We start from the raw sequence: 18,356 nt of genomic DNA on the forward strand, positions 1-18,356 counted from the left end.
TAGGCTGGATACATTTTAGACTTAATGCATAACATAGCATCTGGCTTATAAATCCAACATTTGCTTTTTAAAACATGTCATTCATGCAGATAACTTAAATTAACAGGTGAAAGAGCTCAGGTTTCAGTTTACTTTACTTTATTTTGCTTTATTGTTAACCAGGTAAAACCTATAGGCACAAGGCTTAGTTCATGGATGACGTGGGCCAAAGGTGTCAGCCACCCCAGGTGCAGGTGTTAGGGAGACACAGTCAAGTTATAATGTGTAGAGATATTCATTTCTGTAGAAATACTGGAACAGAAACAAATTTTGATGTTGCTTTTATGGTCAGGATTGCAGTACCATGTGTGGTGGTAAAAGTTTCTTAAGTTTTGAAAACAGTCCTTTCATTGTTTCATAATTTGACAATCTGGAACTGAATTTTAGATTGGAGTGGACTTTTTTTTTTTTTTTTATTGCTTATCATCTTATAGTTGAGCAGCAAATGATTGGGGAATGGCAGTAGATCCTAGATTATCCAGCTAAGACTCTGAGTAAAGGGATGGAGTCCTGGCTATGACCAAGCTGACCCTTATTTATCTAGAGGCTTGGTCAGGGGGCTGGATAGAAGGAGTGGGAAGGATTACTTTTGTTCGCTCACCCATTCTGGAGTATCTGTCAGTGACATGATATGCGCTCAGTAATGAGGATGGTGCCATACCTGTGCTCCGGATTGCTATTAGCATTTTGGCATTGAAAGACAGGCCAGTGCTAACTGATGTTACATGTAATGATACATGTGATGCCAGCTGCTGCAGCCAGTTAAGGCACACATATATTCCCCTTGTCTACAGGACAGTGTATATGATGCTATCAGGTGCTAACACTCTCCCACCCCTTCCAAGCTTGCCACTAGTGTGACGCCAAACCCTGAGAATAATATCTTTCTTGCTTGTTGATGCATATAATTAATTATTGCTAGTATCCATAAGAATGAGCATATTTTATAAATCCCTCTGTGAGAATAAGTACTGTATTGCTTCCACTTTTAGTCTATGACAAATCTTCTTTGCTTGCCAAGAAGAATCAGCATCCAGTTCATGGCAGTTGATTAGAAAAGCTTGTAATCTGATAGATGTACAATAAACATGGATTCTTCTTGTAGGCATGTTTTATGCCTACTATCACAAAAGAAGAAACTATTTATGTCTCAGATAAGACTGAAACTTAAGAAAGAACCTATATGAAAGACTGTGCCATTTACGTTATTAGATACAAAACCAAAGTTCTTCAGGAAATAAATCCAAATCAGCGAGACTACACAACAGAAATCAAATTTATTTAGTGCTTTCATCTTGGTTAATACCAAGACTTCTTCAGAATAAAAAAACACATCAAGCAAGAGCTTAAATATACTTGATCAATTAATCCATTAATCAATTAAATAATTAGAAAAAAGTATGTTCTTTTAAAAAGACAGACCTTTTGGCCAACAGATGACTCCACACTTTTTAAACATTGTTCTTTCATGAGTATATAAATGAGTGTTTACTGAAAAAAGTCTACTTACTGAAATACATCAGGAATCTGTTGAGCATATTTCTGAAGATACAACAAATTTGACTGAGAAAGTAACTCATCTAGAAGTTTAATCCCAGACCAATGCCAGTCGTGCTACAGTTTATCCATATTAAATATTTTATATTCCTGAAGCACATCATGTCTTCCCAAATATACAGTTTAGCAGCAAAAAATGACACTTGGTTATGATAATATTAAAACCAAGATTGAGGCACTTCTCACTTTGTCATGTTTGCAATGGTTTGACAAATTTGCATTCCACGACCATTTGTGACTGCATCTTGTTGCACTGGCAAAAGCAATATATATACTGCCAAAATAAATAATCAGAGATCTTAAGTTTTGGATTCCTTTCAGAATAAACATCCAGGTTTGTGAATGTGGGCAAGGCCGTTTAATATTGCCATAAAACTACTTGGCAGCAAATGGTACTTTAGATTAGAATTCAAGTCCAAAATGTTATGCTTATCAAATCAATCAATCAATCATATGAATTTTTGGCATACTGCTAAGCGGAGAGTCTACAAACCCTCTGTGACTGAAAAATTAGACCTGTGTGTCTTTTGTGGAAAAGAACAACTGCAAACTGCATCTGACCTGTCATTGTGCAAAATAGTCTGATGCTACATTAATAATATGCATTCATGTACAGGCATAAATAAAAACACACTCATACACACACACTCATTCATTTCTATTGGATGGAATGTCCTGTATAGGGTACCTATTACCCTACTTTTACATCATCTCTCCAACACCCTATTAACTATAGAGTCAAATGCTGACATGCTGCATGTGTGTGCATGGGTTCCATTCAGAAGCTCGAAATACTGAAATGTCTAATTTCAGTATTTCGAGTCCAAGAAGCCGAATCCACAGAACAGCGAAAGTTTAGAAGCAGGAAATTCAAAACCTCGAATACTGGAGGTTTTGAATTTTGCACTTCTAAAGTTCCGCTGTGGTCACGTATTCAGGTAAGTGTGTGTGTTAAGGAGTTTGGGTAGGAGCTGTGGTGTGTGTCAGTGTGTTTTGTTGCTGTGATGTGAGTATGCGAAGAGAATGTGGCTTGTGTGGTGGTATTTTGTGTGTATTTGTATATAGTGCAACCTCGGAATGAGAATATTTAAGTAGGGGGTGCAGGGGGGCTTTCCCCCCTGCTTTCATGTAGTAGAGTGATTGTGTGTGTTTGTGTGGTGGATGATGTGTGTGTGTGTATTTATGTAGCAAAACCGTGAAATTCAAAACTTCCAGTATTCGAGGTTTTGAATTTCGCGGTTTTAGTTTTCGTTGTTTTGTGGATTCCACTTCTTGGGCTCGAGATACTGAAATACAAGATTTCAGTATTTCGAGCTTCTGAAGTGAGTCCATGTGTATATGTGTTTGGGGGGGGGGTCATGGAAGACATAGTTATTGTGTGCATGATTGGTACATTTCATTGAATTTTGTACTTTAGCACATGTAGTCATTTTTTAGTAAGAACTCTATGTTAAAAGTTATTAGCGTTATTCTTTGACAAACTTGAACAGACTTATACAAACAATCCAAAAGATTTGGGAGGAAAGGTTTGAAACACAGGCAGGGGAAGAAGGAAAAAGGAAGAAGGGCAGAATGGTTATGGAAAGTAAGAGTGGGAGGTAAAATAATTTTAGTATTAATCTACTTTAAAAAGTTCATTGTATAAGAGACTACATTATTGACAGAGGTGGGTGATGGTATTATGTCTCCTGCTTTAAGGTAGTTGTATTTAGATTGCTAAAATGAAATGACTTCTGCTCAGGGCTAAATATTGGATATGATGTACTTTCTTTGCAATGAGGTGGAAGATATTCCTAGAACTTTGGACCTAGGATAAAGAAACTTTGCCTTGTGCAAAGAAATTTGGCTGCAGTGGTTTCAAGAAGTGTTCCCTTATGGTTTTGAATTCTGAAATTATAGGATGATATTTTTTGTATATAAATATATATAAATATAAGAAAAAAAAGAGAAAGAGTAGGAAAAATCTGTTTCTTAGTGTGATGGCAACACACACACACACACACACACACACACACACACACACACACACACACACACACACACAGACAAACATTTCCTCTCTCTCTCTCTCTCTACTGGTATAAAATAAGAACATTAAATTTGCTCATTTTTAGCTGCATTTATGCATACATAACATTGGACTGACTCTACGTTAAACCAGCTACACTCATGTGAATGCCTGGATAAAAGACTGTGTCTTGTACCCAAGAAGACAGCCACATTTTTTGTCAGTTATAGGCTTCATCATTTTATGTTACTGACACTCCCGTGCATGTTGCCTGCATTTGCAACTTTACCATCCGAAGATATGTGCACAGCAGGAGGAGCATTGTGACATTTAGTTGTTCCTCTGTCCTTTGTCTTGTGTCTTCACTACTTAAAATACAGAGTGCAGTGAGCAGTACCTTCACCAATCCTGCATGCATCTCAACTGTGCTTTATTTTCAAGGACATCCCTGTTTTTCTGGGTCAAAATGTTGTTCTGTCCATCTTAAATTGTAGTGATTAGTTGCTATAAGGTGGTAGATTACAATCAGGAAATAATGGCATCCATTAACGTTCCAGACTTGTTGTATTTTAGAGAACATATGTCAGTTCAAGTTCTCTTATGTTGGTAACATTTGAAATGGAGCCTTTGTGATTATTTTTATAATGTGTCCATGATTCTGAAGATAAGAGGTCGAAAGCTGTTATACTTTCATGGAACTGAAATGATGACTAACAAGGCAGATATTATAGGAGCATACACGTTTAAGCAGAAAAATAGAAGATATAATTGGTATTTTACATATCAGAGGTATGCTTTCATTTGTTTCTTTAATTTGAATGCATCCTTTCTGTTATATTTCTCTACATTAGATTATTAAATATGCATTCATAAGATCATAAGTGTATACTAGACTAACAAACTCAAGGGCCTTTTTAAGTGCACCCAGTGCATTTTAAATGCAACTAGAATGTTTGAAGCCCTAGAGGTGATTTTAAGGGGAATGTGTAAGCTGGGGGTTAGGTTCTCAAGCATTTTTGCAGATTGCCTCTATCCATTAGAAATATAGATGTCAGAACAGGGTAATTTCTGATTTCTCATATGCTAGTTCATGTTACTCTTGAATGAGGTCAGGGAACAGCTCTGCTTCACATAGATGGGAGCTTTTTTCAGAGAAAGGGTATTCTTGGAGACACATATCTGTCCCTCCTACATTCCTTATTTATGTTCCAAGCAAGGTTTAAGTCACTGGATTGGGTAGTTCTGATGTTATTTGTTTTGCTCATAGGCATGAGTTCTATTACAGTGGGATCCAGGGACACCGTATATGCCAGACACTGATTGTCTCCTCAACAGGCTGTAGGCAACAGAGTATAGGCATAGGGCTTTGAGGTAATCTGCATAGAACTAGTTGCTAATGTCATGTTGTCTTTTTGTGGACATTATAGTTGTTGCATGTGTTACGGTGGGCATTGTACTCAATGATAGGCCTGATAAGACCTGAATAAAGTAGACTGATGACTTCCTTGGTTCTAGATGCCATACCCTTCCTCACAAGCTGAGCAATTTAGAATGGTTTCTTCAGTACTTTAGATGCACGTTAGTCAAAAGCAAGGTTACTGTCTATATACATCCCCAAATCCCTGACTAATGGGTCTACTCTTAGAAGTGTGATATCAATGATGCAGTTACCTGGGGTAGTCAACTTTGTAATAGGTATTATTATGCACCTCCTGGCTCTGTCACAAGTTATTTGTCTGTGTTAGCCCTTCCTGGATGATATTAGGGCCTTGCATCGATGACTGCTGTCGGTTTGCAATCATCTGCAACGTGGTCAACCAGAGGCTCTTGAAATTAGCCTTGACTTCTGAAAAATAGATTCCAAAAAAGAGCAGCCCTAGCATAGAGGCTTGAGGGACTCTGCTAATGACTGGCTTATTTGTGGATGTAGTCTCCCACATCCTAACTTCCTAGGTCCTATCTGAGAGCCACTTGGCTATCCAGCATGTAACATAGAGGTTTATGGCTCATTCCATAAGTTTTACAATGCCCATTGGAGTATTGTATCAGATGCCTTGGCCAGGTCAGGGTAAGTGGTATGCATCATTTTTCCCTAATCTATTCCATTCTTGACCCTCTCAAAGAAGTTCACCAGGCAGAATAGGTATCATCTGCCCTTGATAAAACTAAACTGGATTGGATTCAGTATCTGAAGGTTTCTTATGTCATTATTAATCATTTCCATGATACCTCTATCCATAGTTTTGCAAATGAGACTAGTCAGACTTATATGCCTGCAATTTCATGGGGTCTTAGAAGGCCCAGCCTTGTGCAGAGGGATAACTATTGCAGTTGTCCATTTGTGTGGCATTAAACCTGACTGGAAACTATAGTTAAATATTTTCTCCAGTCGACCTGATAGAATGTGTTTCATACTATTTAGGAGGCATCCTGGGATACTGTCAGGTCTATCAATGCAGTGTTCTTGGCCTTGGACAGTGCATTTAGGACTTGTTCCCTAGTGATAGTTGGGGGGAATGTTCAATGGTATTTCATAAGAGGTGGCCAGGGAGGAGAGGGGATAAAACTAGAACTAATTTTGTTACCCGGTGGATCTTATATCTTTCGGCTCTGTGTAGGTAGGTGGCTCCATTTACAATTACCTCTGCACATTATTGTGTACAGCCTTTGAGATTACAGATACAGGTTCATAGGTTCATAGGTAGGTGCTAGGCTATCTGCCCGAGGGCATTTATAAGCCTAGCCAGAGTGTGTCAGCTTTCGCTGCCCCACTGATTAATTAACTGAGCCTCTGTCAAGAAGAGCTAATGAAGTGATTCCAGGGGTGTATTTTCTGTTACCCATCCACTCGTCAAGGTTTGTCTTGAAGAGAGTTAGTAAGGGGCTCTGCCTAATGTAGTTAGGAATTTTGTTCCAAAGCATGGGGAGTCTCTGTGACAGGAATCTATCCCTCCAGCATGTTCTATTTATTGTTGTGGTGAGGTTTAGCTCACTAGAGCGAGTGGCTCGCAGTGACTTGGATTTCTTTAGGTGGAGCATGTCCATCAATTCTGAGTTGGACATGGCTTTGTAAGTCAGGCAGAGATCACCTCTGAGTAAGTGATATGCCACTGAGTACAGCTGGAGTTTTTCCAGTCGGGCTGCATAGGACATATGTTTGAGGCCAGTAATCCTCTTGGTGAGGTACTTTTGTGGTCTTTCCAGCTGTTGGAAGTGTCTTGTGAGGTACATCCCAAATGGGGCATTGTACTCTATGATGAGTCTGATGAGTGATGAGTAGAGGGTCACTATAACCTCTTTATTTCTAGATGCAAACCCCTTAGTAATTAGATGGGCTACATAGAAGGATTTCCTAACTTCTTTGGCAATATAATTTTCAAAGGAGAGATTATTATCTACCTGGGTCCCCAGATTTCTTATTACCTCTTCTGTATTAAGGGGGCTGCCACCTATGTGGTAATTCATGGGTGTTTTGTTTTTCCCAAATGAGATGACTATGCATTTTTTGGCATTTAGCTTGAGACCATGACTTTGACACCAGGTGTCCGTCTCAGTAAGGCCCTTTTGGAGAATGCCCGCATGAGCTGGAGAGTCAGTTATGGCTCCCAGTTTACAGTCATTGGTGAACTTGGTTAGCTATAGTCTTGTGTTTTCCTGTACTTCTGAGAAGTATATGCTGAACAGTAGGGGTCCCAGGACCGAGACTTGTGGGACACCACTTGTGACTGGTTTAGAGTCGGACCTGGAGCCCACTATTCTTACCATGTGAGTTCTGTCTGTAAGCCAGTTGGTAACCCATCTCATGATGTAGGAGTATATGTTCAGGCTGATGAGTTTTTCTATAATTCCCGAGTGGAGAATGGTGCCTAAAGCTTTGGCGAGGTCAAGGTAGGCTTTGTGAACCACCTTCCCCTCATCTATGGCCTGGGTGACTGTCTCGAAGAAGTCAACCAGGTTTAGGAGGCATGATCTGCCCTTAACAAAGCCGAACTGGGTCAGGTCAAGTGTTTTTAGGTTCCCAATGTCTTTGTTAATGAGTTCCATGATGATGCGCTCCATAGCCTTGCAGACCAGGCTAGTCAGGCTTATGGGGTAATAGTTACTAGGGTCAGTTGCGGCCCCTCCTTTGTGGAGTGGAATAACCGTTGCTGTGTGCCATTCTATGGGCGCATAGCCTGTGGAGAGGCTGAGGTTGAACAGTGTGTTTAGGTGGGCAGTTAGTTCATTCTGTAGTTCGTGCAAAATGCAGCCTGGGACACCATCTGGCCCCACTGATGCTGTGCTTTTGGCTTTTGAAAGGGCTGTTTTCACCTGTCTGTCTGTGATTTGCAGGACACTACACTTATCTGATATTGTTGTAGGCCCTTTTGGGGGTCAGAGGGGGGTGAAGTTTGCACTGACTCTATCTGCCAGGATGTTGGCAATATCAGTAGGCTCAGTATATTTTCTGCTATTTTGCACTAGCTCAGAGCATATCTGCAAGTTGCCACTTAGATTCTTGACATAGCTAAAAAAGACTTTGTGGTTATCTTTCAAATCCTTGGCTATTTTTCTTTCAAAGTTAGCCATGGATGATTTTATGAGGGACCTTAGTTTCTTACTGATATTGATCAGGGATGTCTTACCTTCTTGGGATTTGCTTTTTTTCTGAACTAGTTTCCTCCTTCTATTGTATAGCCTGTTTATGGCAGGGGTCCACCAGACTGTTTTCCTTCTCTTAGGGGAGTGAGTCTTGGTTTTGCTAGGGATGGCACGATCCATGCATCCTTGTAGGTGCTCATAGACTGCATTTGTAAAGGTTCCTGCATATTGGACACTGTTATCCTTTAGCGTGGGGGCTGTGAAACCTACCACCTCTGTCTTAAGTAAGGTGAAGTTTGCTATAGAAAAGTTTTTCACTGTGGTTTCCTTGGTTGGGGGTGGTGGTGTGGTGTGGTGTGGACATCCAGAGTGATTAGTTTATGGTCTGATCTAACCAGTGATGGGTTGACCTCCGGTGCAAAACATCTGTCGCCCATGTTGGTGATGACCAGGTACAATATGTTTTCACCTCTGGTAGCTGAGTTTACCAGCTGATCCAGGGTATTTGAGTTGATAAATTCCAGGAAGCGCTGGACCTGGGAGTTTGTACTTGAGTAGTTTTCCCAGTTAATGGTAGGGTAATTGAAATTGCCCAATATCAGGGTTTTCGGTAGGATCTTCATGTTTTCCAGTGTCTCCAGAAAGGTGGACTGATGGTCCTGGGTCATGGTGGGTGATCTGTAGCAGGCCACAATTTGCACTGCAGATTTGCCTGATGTTAGTTGCACATGGATGATCTCAGAGGTATCATGCTGCGCCACTAACCTGGAGGTGTAGGTATCCTTGATGAATATGGATACACACCCTCCTTTTGTGTTTCAGTCCATGTTCTGTGGCCAAAATGTGTGGTATGAGTTGCAGCCCATTAGTGCTGGGGTGGTCTGTGGAGCCTTGAACCAGGTTTCCGTTACTGCACAGATGTCGACGTTCTCCATACTGAGGAGTGCTTCGAGTACATGCATTTTGAGATTTAAACTCCTGGCTTTGAGTAGCATAACCCTCATTTTTTATTTGTGCTGTTTACGGAGGTGGGTTTGACTTTTGAGCCTTGCCTAAAAAAGGCACTATGGGGAACTAAGGAAAGCCTAATGGCTGTCCTTGTCTGGGAGGGCTATTTTTACTTCACAATTGGCCTCAGTATTGATTTGCCCTCTTAGTTGTTTGATTAGACTGATGAGAGAGATTTTATCCTGCTAGGTGTTGTGTCTCCTAACTTTTGCTCTGATGTTCTTCCTATTGTTCACATTTTATTGTTGTTTGTATTCCAACAAAGTGACTTGTTTTTTGAGCTTGTTCTGAGCTTATAAGGATGTGGAGAGCTTGGAAACAGTAGAGTTTATTGTCTAGACTCCTGGCATTGAGCAGTAACACCTTTAGATGCACTTGATTTTCACTAAATATTTTTTTTTTATTATTTCAAATAAGATGTCTTAAACATTACATGAAATAAAGATAAATAACATATTTACAATTCTAAAACATTACTAACTTCAAACCATTATATAACTATTTACATTGGTGTCTATGCAAATAACATTGAAATTCTATATTATATAGAGTTAGAAACATAAGATGATATATCTTTTTCGATATTTTCAAGTATTTCCAGTACTTTCATCCAAGAGTAATAGTAAGAAGTAGATCTTTTAGTTCTGTTCTTCACTGTTAATATTTCCATGTGAGCAACTGTTGTTGTTAAAGTCTCAAATTCCTCATTTTTCCAGTGTATAGTTGACCATAGGATTTTAGTGTCTTTTTTTGGTACACAGTTTGGAATAGGAGAGTTGAATAAAATTAAAGACTTTGTTAATTGAAAATTATCATTATAAACAGTCTGAAAAAATAATTAATGGATTTCCAGTACATATTGAGACATATACATTCATAAAAAACATGCTGCCAATCTGCTTTTATCTTGATATGGCATCTCCAACATTGATCTTCAATAGAATACATTTTGGCTAACCTATGTGGTGTATAGAAACTTCTGTGTAGATATCTCCAAGTGAATAATTGCCAGTATTTTGATAATGTAGAAAATTTGGAAGATTTTAGAATATTACTTTTTCTTCTTCAACTGGAGGATGGTTGTTTATTAAAGTATAATAATCCCAGTATGATTTTTCATGATAGTTTTGTTTTTTTAACAATTTTATAGATATTAGACAAATAACCTGTACCCTGATAAGGCTGTTTTGTGATAAGAATAAGGTATTCAATGAGTTTTGGAGCTTCATGTCTAACTGAAGGTTGCATTTGTTCTATTTTATTTATAAGAAAATGCCTTAGATTTTGTAAAACAGCCAATTGTCTTTATTTATATTATAATTATAAATTATCTGTTCCTTTGTTAGAATTTTCCCTTTCTCTATAAGTTGATGCCAAAAGAGTAATGTTTCTTCTTTAAGTATATTTATTTTAGATATTTGGAATGTATCTAGAATATTTGGTGTAAAAGCTATAGGGAAAATAAGAAAAATCCAAGAATTAATATTTGGTATTTTGTTTATATATATTCTGAACACTGAAAGTGTAGAACTTACATAGTTTGATGGCAATTTATTAATATTATTCCTTTTCCTAAAAATAATCTTTTAACATCCATATAAGGGGTGATGGTATTACTGTTAAGTTGTCTTGTATGTGATTATAATTGATTTCTATGTAAATCTGCTCATGGGCTTGTTTCCATATAGGTGTGTATGAATTATTTAACCATAGTGTTATGTTTTTAATAACAGATGAGGTAATATATAAATCAATATCCGTAAATTAATTCCACCATCTTCCCAATCTGGCAAATGTTTATTTAAGGCTATACGGGGTTTATTTGGAAACCATAGAAAATTTAAAATTAGTTTATTGTATCTTTGAATAATATATTTGGGAGGTGGCAATGAAAAATTTTGTATTAAGTATAATATTTTGGGAAATATGATTATTTTAATAAGATATAATCTGTCTGCTGTTGAAAAGATATATTTATTCCAGTAACCAATTGTTTGTTCTATTTTGTCTAGTATTTTATTATAGTTAAATATTAGAGAATCTGTTAATTCATTGAGTAGATTTATTCCCAGATATAATAATTTACTTTCTGTTACTATATATTTGGAAAATCTTTTGTTTATATTATTTTTTTTACAATTACAGGGCATAATTTTAGTTTTGTTTTCATTAAATTTTAAGCCTGAAATATTTTGAAATTTATTCATGGAGTTAAATAGAGCATTCAAAGACTCATTTGCATCTGAGAGAGTTAATAGTATGTCATCAGCAAAGAGTTGGATTTTAAGGTTTAACATTTTATTAATACAAATGCCCTTTATGTTATTGTTTGATCTGATTTGATTTGCAAAGGGTTCTATGAGTAATGCAAATAACAATGGTGATAAAGGGCAACCTTGTTTAGTTCCCTTTTTATTGTTATAGGGCCTGATCTATATGATCCCAGTTTAACATATGCAGTAGATTTTTCATATAGTATTTGGATAAGATTATTAAAATTAGAAGGAAAGTTATATTCTTTTAAAACTAGTGAAAGAAAGTTCCAGTTAACTTAAACGAAATTTTTATTAATATCTAATGAGATTACATTTAAATTTAGGACTTTATGTTTGCTATAATCTATTAATGTTAGTATTCTTTAATATTATCTGAAGTATTTCTTCCTTTAATAAAACCTGTTTGATCTTTGTGAATTAAGAAAGGAAGAAAGTGTTTGATCCTATCTGCGTATATAGCCATAAACATCTTGTAGTCTATATTGAGTAATGATATTGGCCTATATGAGGAACACTGTTTTTCATCTTTATCTGGTTTGATAATTGGGGATATCAATGAATATTTCCAAGAGGTATATTCAAATCTTTATTGGCTATATCATATACTTTTAATAATAAAGATATAGCTTGATTGGGTATTAATTTATACATTTCTGGTAGCATATTGTCTGGGCCAGGTGCTTTATTTGTCTTGAGCTTTTTAATTTGTGATTTTAATTCTGTCATATTGATTGGTTTGTTTATAATGTCTATTTGTTCTTGTGTTAATTTAATATGAATATTGTTTTCTAAGTATTTTTTTACATCCTTAGTAGGTGTATCTTGAGTATTTATGGAATTATCAATGTTAAATTGGAGTCTGAATGCTTCTAAAATATAATTTAGTTCCAATAAATATTTCTTTTATTTGCTTAGATTTAATTATTTTTTGTTCTATTAGTTAAGTATCTCAGGTGTGCTGAATTAGTAGAGTATGAGTTTATTTTTATCTTTTCTAAGTTAATCATAATCTTATGGTGTAGCAATTCTGTACTTCTTATTGATTTGTGTAAGTTCTTGAACTTGAGTAGCATTACCCTTTTGTATTTCCAGTTTCAATTTATCTGCTTTGTTTTGTAAGATAATATCTTCCCATATGTAACTGCTTTTAATGAATCCCAGACATATATTTCTGAAATATCTTCTGTGTGATTTATTTCTAGAAAGTTTTTGATTGTTTCTTCATAAAATTCTTTGAAATCTCTCAATTTTGTGATATAGGAAGGTATCCTAGTAATGGCTCTATCTAAAAGACTAGGGAATTATGATCAGATAAAGGACAATTTATGATTTTGACTTTGTCAATTTTTTTATTAGGTCATTGGCAACATATATTCTATCAATTCTAGAGTTAGTTTTATATCTATGAGAATAAAATGTGAAGATTAGTGAGTCTGGTTCTGCAAATTCATTTATATCTTTTAAATACAATGTATCTATAAATTTTGATAGTGCTTTAGAGATGGGTTGTTTTCTTCTTTTGGATTTAGAATCTGTATCTTTTCATTCATTATACAGTTGAAGTCTCCTGCCAATATCAGGCTACCCTTAGTTAAATGAATTATCTCTTCAAAATGCTGTTTAACTGTTTTTAATCCTAGTCCTGGGATCCAATATAGATTTACTAATGTATAGATTCTCTTATTTAACTCTATTGAAACTAGACAAAACATACCTGATATATCTTGATGAGTAGTAATTATTTTAGGTGTTATAGTTGAGTAGTATAGCTACTCCTCTTTTTGTTTTGTATTGAGAGTTTATTAGTACTGTGTAATTATTAATATTTAAGTTGTTTATATCTCTATCTAATAAGTGTGTCTCTTGTAAAAAGACTATTTGTGGTTTATGTAAGTTTATGTACTTGAATAGGCTTCTCCTTTTATTACTATTATTTAGACCATTAACATTTATGGATAAACATTTCATTCCCTAGTTTTAAGTTTGTTTAAATATTGTTTATTCTTAGTTCCATCTTGGATACAGAATTCAAAAAGTTTTTCTTGTATGATTTTTGCATGTTTCTGAGTGACACCAAAGTGATAGAATAAAACAAAGAACTTCCAAACTTGTAATTCTTAACCTTAAAACCATTCCCTATTGCTATGAGTCTTTGTTTGGTTAGTGAATCTAACCAAACAAACTTTCTACCCTCACAAATAATATTTGGATCAGTTTCTCTTATCCTCTTAGTTTTAAATAAAGATAATTGAATAATATATTAAGATAATCTAATCAGCTAAAATATATACATATATTCTTTACTCATCTTATTGTAATTCAATAATACTTACTTCTAAGCAGGTTTCAAAAGGTACAAATATTTAGATTAAGGTAGTATCATTTCAAAATAATTTAGGGTATTAATAAACATCATGTTAAAATCTATAACTGTATATTTCATACATCTGTTGAAAACTATTTACTGACATTACTGTATAATACAGTACCATTGTTGTGCAATTGTTTTAGACTACTCAAGTCCGAAACCAGTGTTTAAATTAATATTTGCAAAGTCATATTGGAATAAAAACATGAATAGTTCTGAAACCACATCATATTTCATGTTTAACATAAACTGAAATGCATACAATGTATAAGTATATTAATATTTCTTTAGTAGACATTAAATATGTTCCTCTGATTGCATTTTTCAGCTTTTCAATGACAATTCCCATGGCTGGAGACAACAAGATCACAATTTAGACAGCTCCTTTATCCAAGAGACCACTCATAATGTTGTTACCTGATTGAGTGTCTTGTTGCCAACACTTCCATCAACCCTCAGAGGGACCCTGCACAATGAAAACTGACACAGTACAGAGGTAAATCAAAGCAAAGATCTATGTATATCACACATCAACTCCACAGCTTAGACTGACACCCAACCAGTGAGTCTATCTGCTGACATCAAGTGCTGGAGATACAATCCTGACCTACTCAACACCAGTAATTCAATCCTATGACTGAACAAAAGTATACTGGAGAACACATCAAAACAATGGAAGCTGCCAAGATTCAAACCACCAAAATATTACAGGCCAAAATTCCCAACCCATTTTGCAGCAAAGAGACAAAACATATTCAAGGTGTCCAAGAAGCTTGTTTTTCCTCCAACATCAGAGGACAGCCACGATGATCCATGCACTGCAATAGTACCATTTTATCCTGGCAATTACTGTATATAGAAACATTTAATCCAAATCATTAACTGGCACCACAACAATATTTCTCAGAAAAGCTGTTTTACAGCCAATGACCAGACAGAACGCATCATTGAGAGGATACATTTATCAAATGTCAAATGCCCCAGCCATAATACAAGTGTCTCCTCAAATCAATCCCCAACGAATCTACTGCCCACCAAACTTGCAGACCAATACTGGCATCCTTTCATACAGTCACATTGAAACACAAAAAATACAGGTCCGCTGATCAGGAACAACCAGGCTCTCAACTGCCAGACAACAAACCCGCCTGCAGAAAGGTCCAAGAATCATAGTTGCATTGTCAAGCATCCTTGTCCACACTAACAGTAACATGATATACCGCATACACTAGTATTGTGTCATTCTTGATAATGTAAAAGCCAGACAATATTATAAGTCACCATTCAGATGAGCAAACGGAACAGCATGAGCCATCTAAGGATGGATAGCCCGTTGAGTACCTGCCACAATGCATGCCCATAATGCGTGTGTAGAACACAGATGCTTGGGATATAAACATTGTATAATTGACACGGTCAAATCCACTGTTGTTATGTTACTCATTATAGTTGCCTATACAATCATTGCTTCCACTTTCTCCATCTAGTATACCATAACGCCATCTAAATGTTAACCTTCTTGTTGCATCCCACCTGCCCACCCGAGGGCCAGCAGGACATCAGTAGTATTCTGCAGGAGCACCAGCATGTCCCAAAACAAACCTGTCAGTTGCTTAACATTTACTAGTTTCTTTAGAGAATTTGTAAAACAGCAGTGATTTTATTTGCTGATGATTAATTTCTGCTTTTAAACTCTGCTGTATAAAACATAGTAAGGGATAGCTAAAATGTCTGGAAATCTAAACTGATAGAAAGACAAGCAGATATATGTCCTTATCTATCAAGGTGCTAGAAGACATCAGTAGCCATAAACTGAAAGTGCTTCAAAAATAAATATCTGTGTATATTTATATGAACCTTTATATTATTTATGTTTCCTTAGAAGGAATTTAGGTTTCTGTATCTTTAAATGTGAACCTAGCTTATTTTTTGACTAGACGTCAATTAGAAAGAGTCAGGGGGGGCGTACACAAGTAAATCGACAAGCAATAAGTAACTCAAGTTTCTAGTGATGTTTGTGGCTGTTAAATTGTCTAGAACCAAGCAGGAAAAGGTATGTGTTTTTCTTTTCCTCCTCTTATTTGGTGACAAACTCATGTAGTGAACTGTCAAACTTTGCATTTTAAACATGCTATGCCTTATTTCTCTACAAAAGAAAAGACAACAGGATATCTAAGCTAGTCACAAGCATCTTTCAACTCCGGATGTCTGGAGCCACAACACACATGACTTATAGCCTCAAAATATCACTTAAAACATATTTTTCACTGGACTATGGGTCAAAGGCAGAACATCTTTTAAGATTATTTAAAGTAGTCTTATGATACATCCTAACTGAAATACTTTATCCAAACAGGGACACTTTTAACTTATAAAGTTATATAGCAGCCATTACTATACCTATTAAGCAATATAACCATATACTGATTAAAGTATTATAAGTTAATGAAGGTTTAATAAAAGAAGAGAACAAATAAAAACAACAAAACACAAAGAGAAAATAAATAAATAAATAAATAAAGAAATAAACTATTTGGGAACATTATTATGCATTGATTACTCTGATTAAGAATATGAAAATAATAGATGGATAATAATTTAAATTATGCTTAGTATATTGATGTGATTTGAGATAAATGTATTTACATTTATGCTAATTTTGACATTTAAAATATAATTGAAAACAGTACCTGTTTTGGTGTAACTTGAAGACAGTAAGAACTTTTCTTTTGTTGTTAGTATTATTATTTAGATTTTACAGAATATAACATATGTAAGATTATTTGTCATTGTCCAGTCCATAGATTCTTCATGTGTTAGGATGTTGTTGTTGGTAATGAATCATTGTATTTGATGGGAATCTTGTGTAGAAAAAGTCTCACAATTATCTATACCATATGAAAGAGCTTCAGGTATTTTTGTTACATCTGGTATCCAGGGAAAGTTTATCATATTGTCCCTTCAGATTTTTCTGGTAGACCATATATTCTAATATTATTTCTTCTTGTTCCATATCATCAAGCTTTTCTAGTAAATATGTATTCTGTTGAAGTAAGAATTCAGTTTGTTGTTCTTCTATTTGGACTCTAGTGTCAATGTCACTTAATGACTGTTCAATAAGTGATATCTGTCCTTTCTGTTGTGTAAACATTTCTTGAAGCTGTTCCAGTTGTTGTGAGCACTTTTCTTTAAAAGTATCTATTTTATTGTCCATCTTGTCGATTTTTATTGTAAGTTCCTGTATATTTGTAATGAGAGACTGCAGGTCTTTTTTGAGAGAAGAGTCTTGTGCTGTATTCCTTGGATGACTCATGCTGTAAAGCTGATATTGGTGCTGATTTTCCAGTAATTAATTTGACAGGAATTATTCAAGTTCTGACAATAAAATTTTTCTTATAGATGCTCAGAGTTATTAGAAATAAGTTAGTAATAAAAATTTCTTCAAATTAAATATTATTTTGTAAAATTCCTGTCAGGAATTGTATTGAGGTAAGAGAGCTGAAATGAAGTGCAGCTATCAGTTCAGCATCCTAGCCACGCCCCCAGATGCACTTGATTTGAGTTTGTTATATTGGAAGATTTATTAGTTTGGTATTGCTTAGAAAAGGCAATATGGGGGTGGGCCGATAATGTTTTAGTCAGTATTTGAAAGCCTAGAAGGGAAAATTGTCGATCTATGTGTCCCAGGCTGGTATGGACCTAGCAATGAGCAGCATTCTACCTTCACCAAATATGATGCCACAATGTGAACAAAAGATGATTGACTTCAATAATTGGCTTAGTTTCTGGTTTCATTCCAAGAGCAGTATTTGTTGCATGGGAGGATATGGTTGACAGACCATGTCGCTTTGCCAAGGATTGAAGTCTGTCATCTTTTTTTCACATTGTGTCATCAACCTTTATAATGCTACTCAATGCTAGGTTCATACTAGCCTGGGATGCATAGTAAGAGTGCGATAATTTCTCTCTTATATAGACCAGGGAGGCACATCTGAGGTAATTTACACTCACATGAAGTATGACTGAGTCATACTGGTACTTGTGGTCCAGTATCCTGAGTGTGTGCATGATTTGGTGTGCCCTGCCTCCTGATATACAACTGAGTGTGGCTTTCTCCTTATTCAGCCTGATGAGGGAGACATCTTATATCTCTCAATGAAGTCTTCTGTGACTAAAATATTGGTTGTATGGAGGCTTGCTTTATGGGCTTTGAAGTTGGGACTGCATGACATGTGGCTATATGTGTTGTTTTGGTGCAGGGCTTTAGGGGCTGCAGTGGATAATTGCTGTAGGTCCAGTGTCTGGGAAGTCTCTGGCATCTAGGAAGATTGCTTTAAGTGTCTCGGCATATGTAGGTCTATGTATCTTTGTTTTGGTGCAGGGCTTCCGGGGCTACAGAGGATAATTGCTGTAGGTCCAGTGTCTGGGAGGTCTCTGGGGTCTAGGAAGATTGCTATAAGTGTCTCAGCATATGTAGGTCTATGTATCTGATCCATACAATGTGTGGTGGGTATAGTGT

The sequence above is a fragment of the Protopterus annectens genome, chromosome 4.part1 (assembly GCF_019279795.1).
Source record: "Protopterus annectens isolate FY-2018-M chromosome 4.part1, PAN1.0, whole genome shotgun sequence".
Lineage (NCBI taxonomy): Eukaryota > Metazoa > Chordata > Ceratodontiformes > Protopteridae > Protopterus > Protopterus annectens.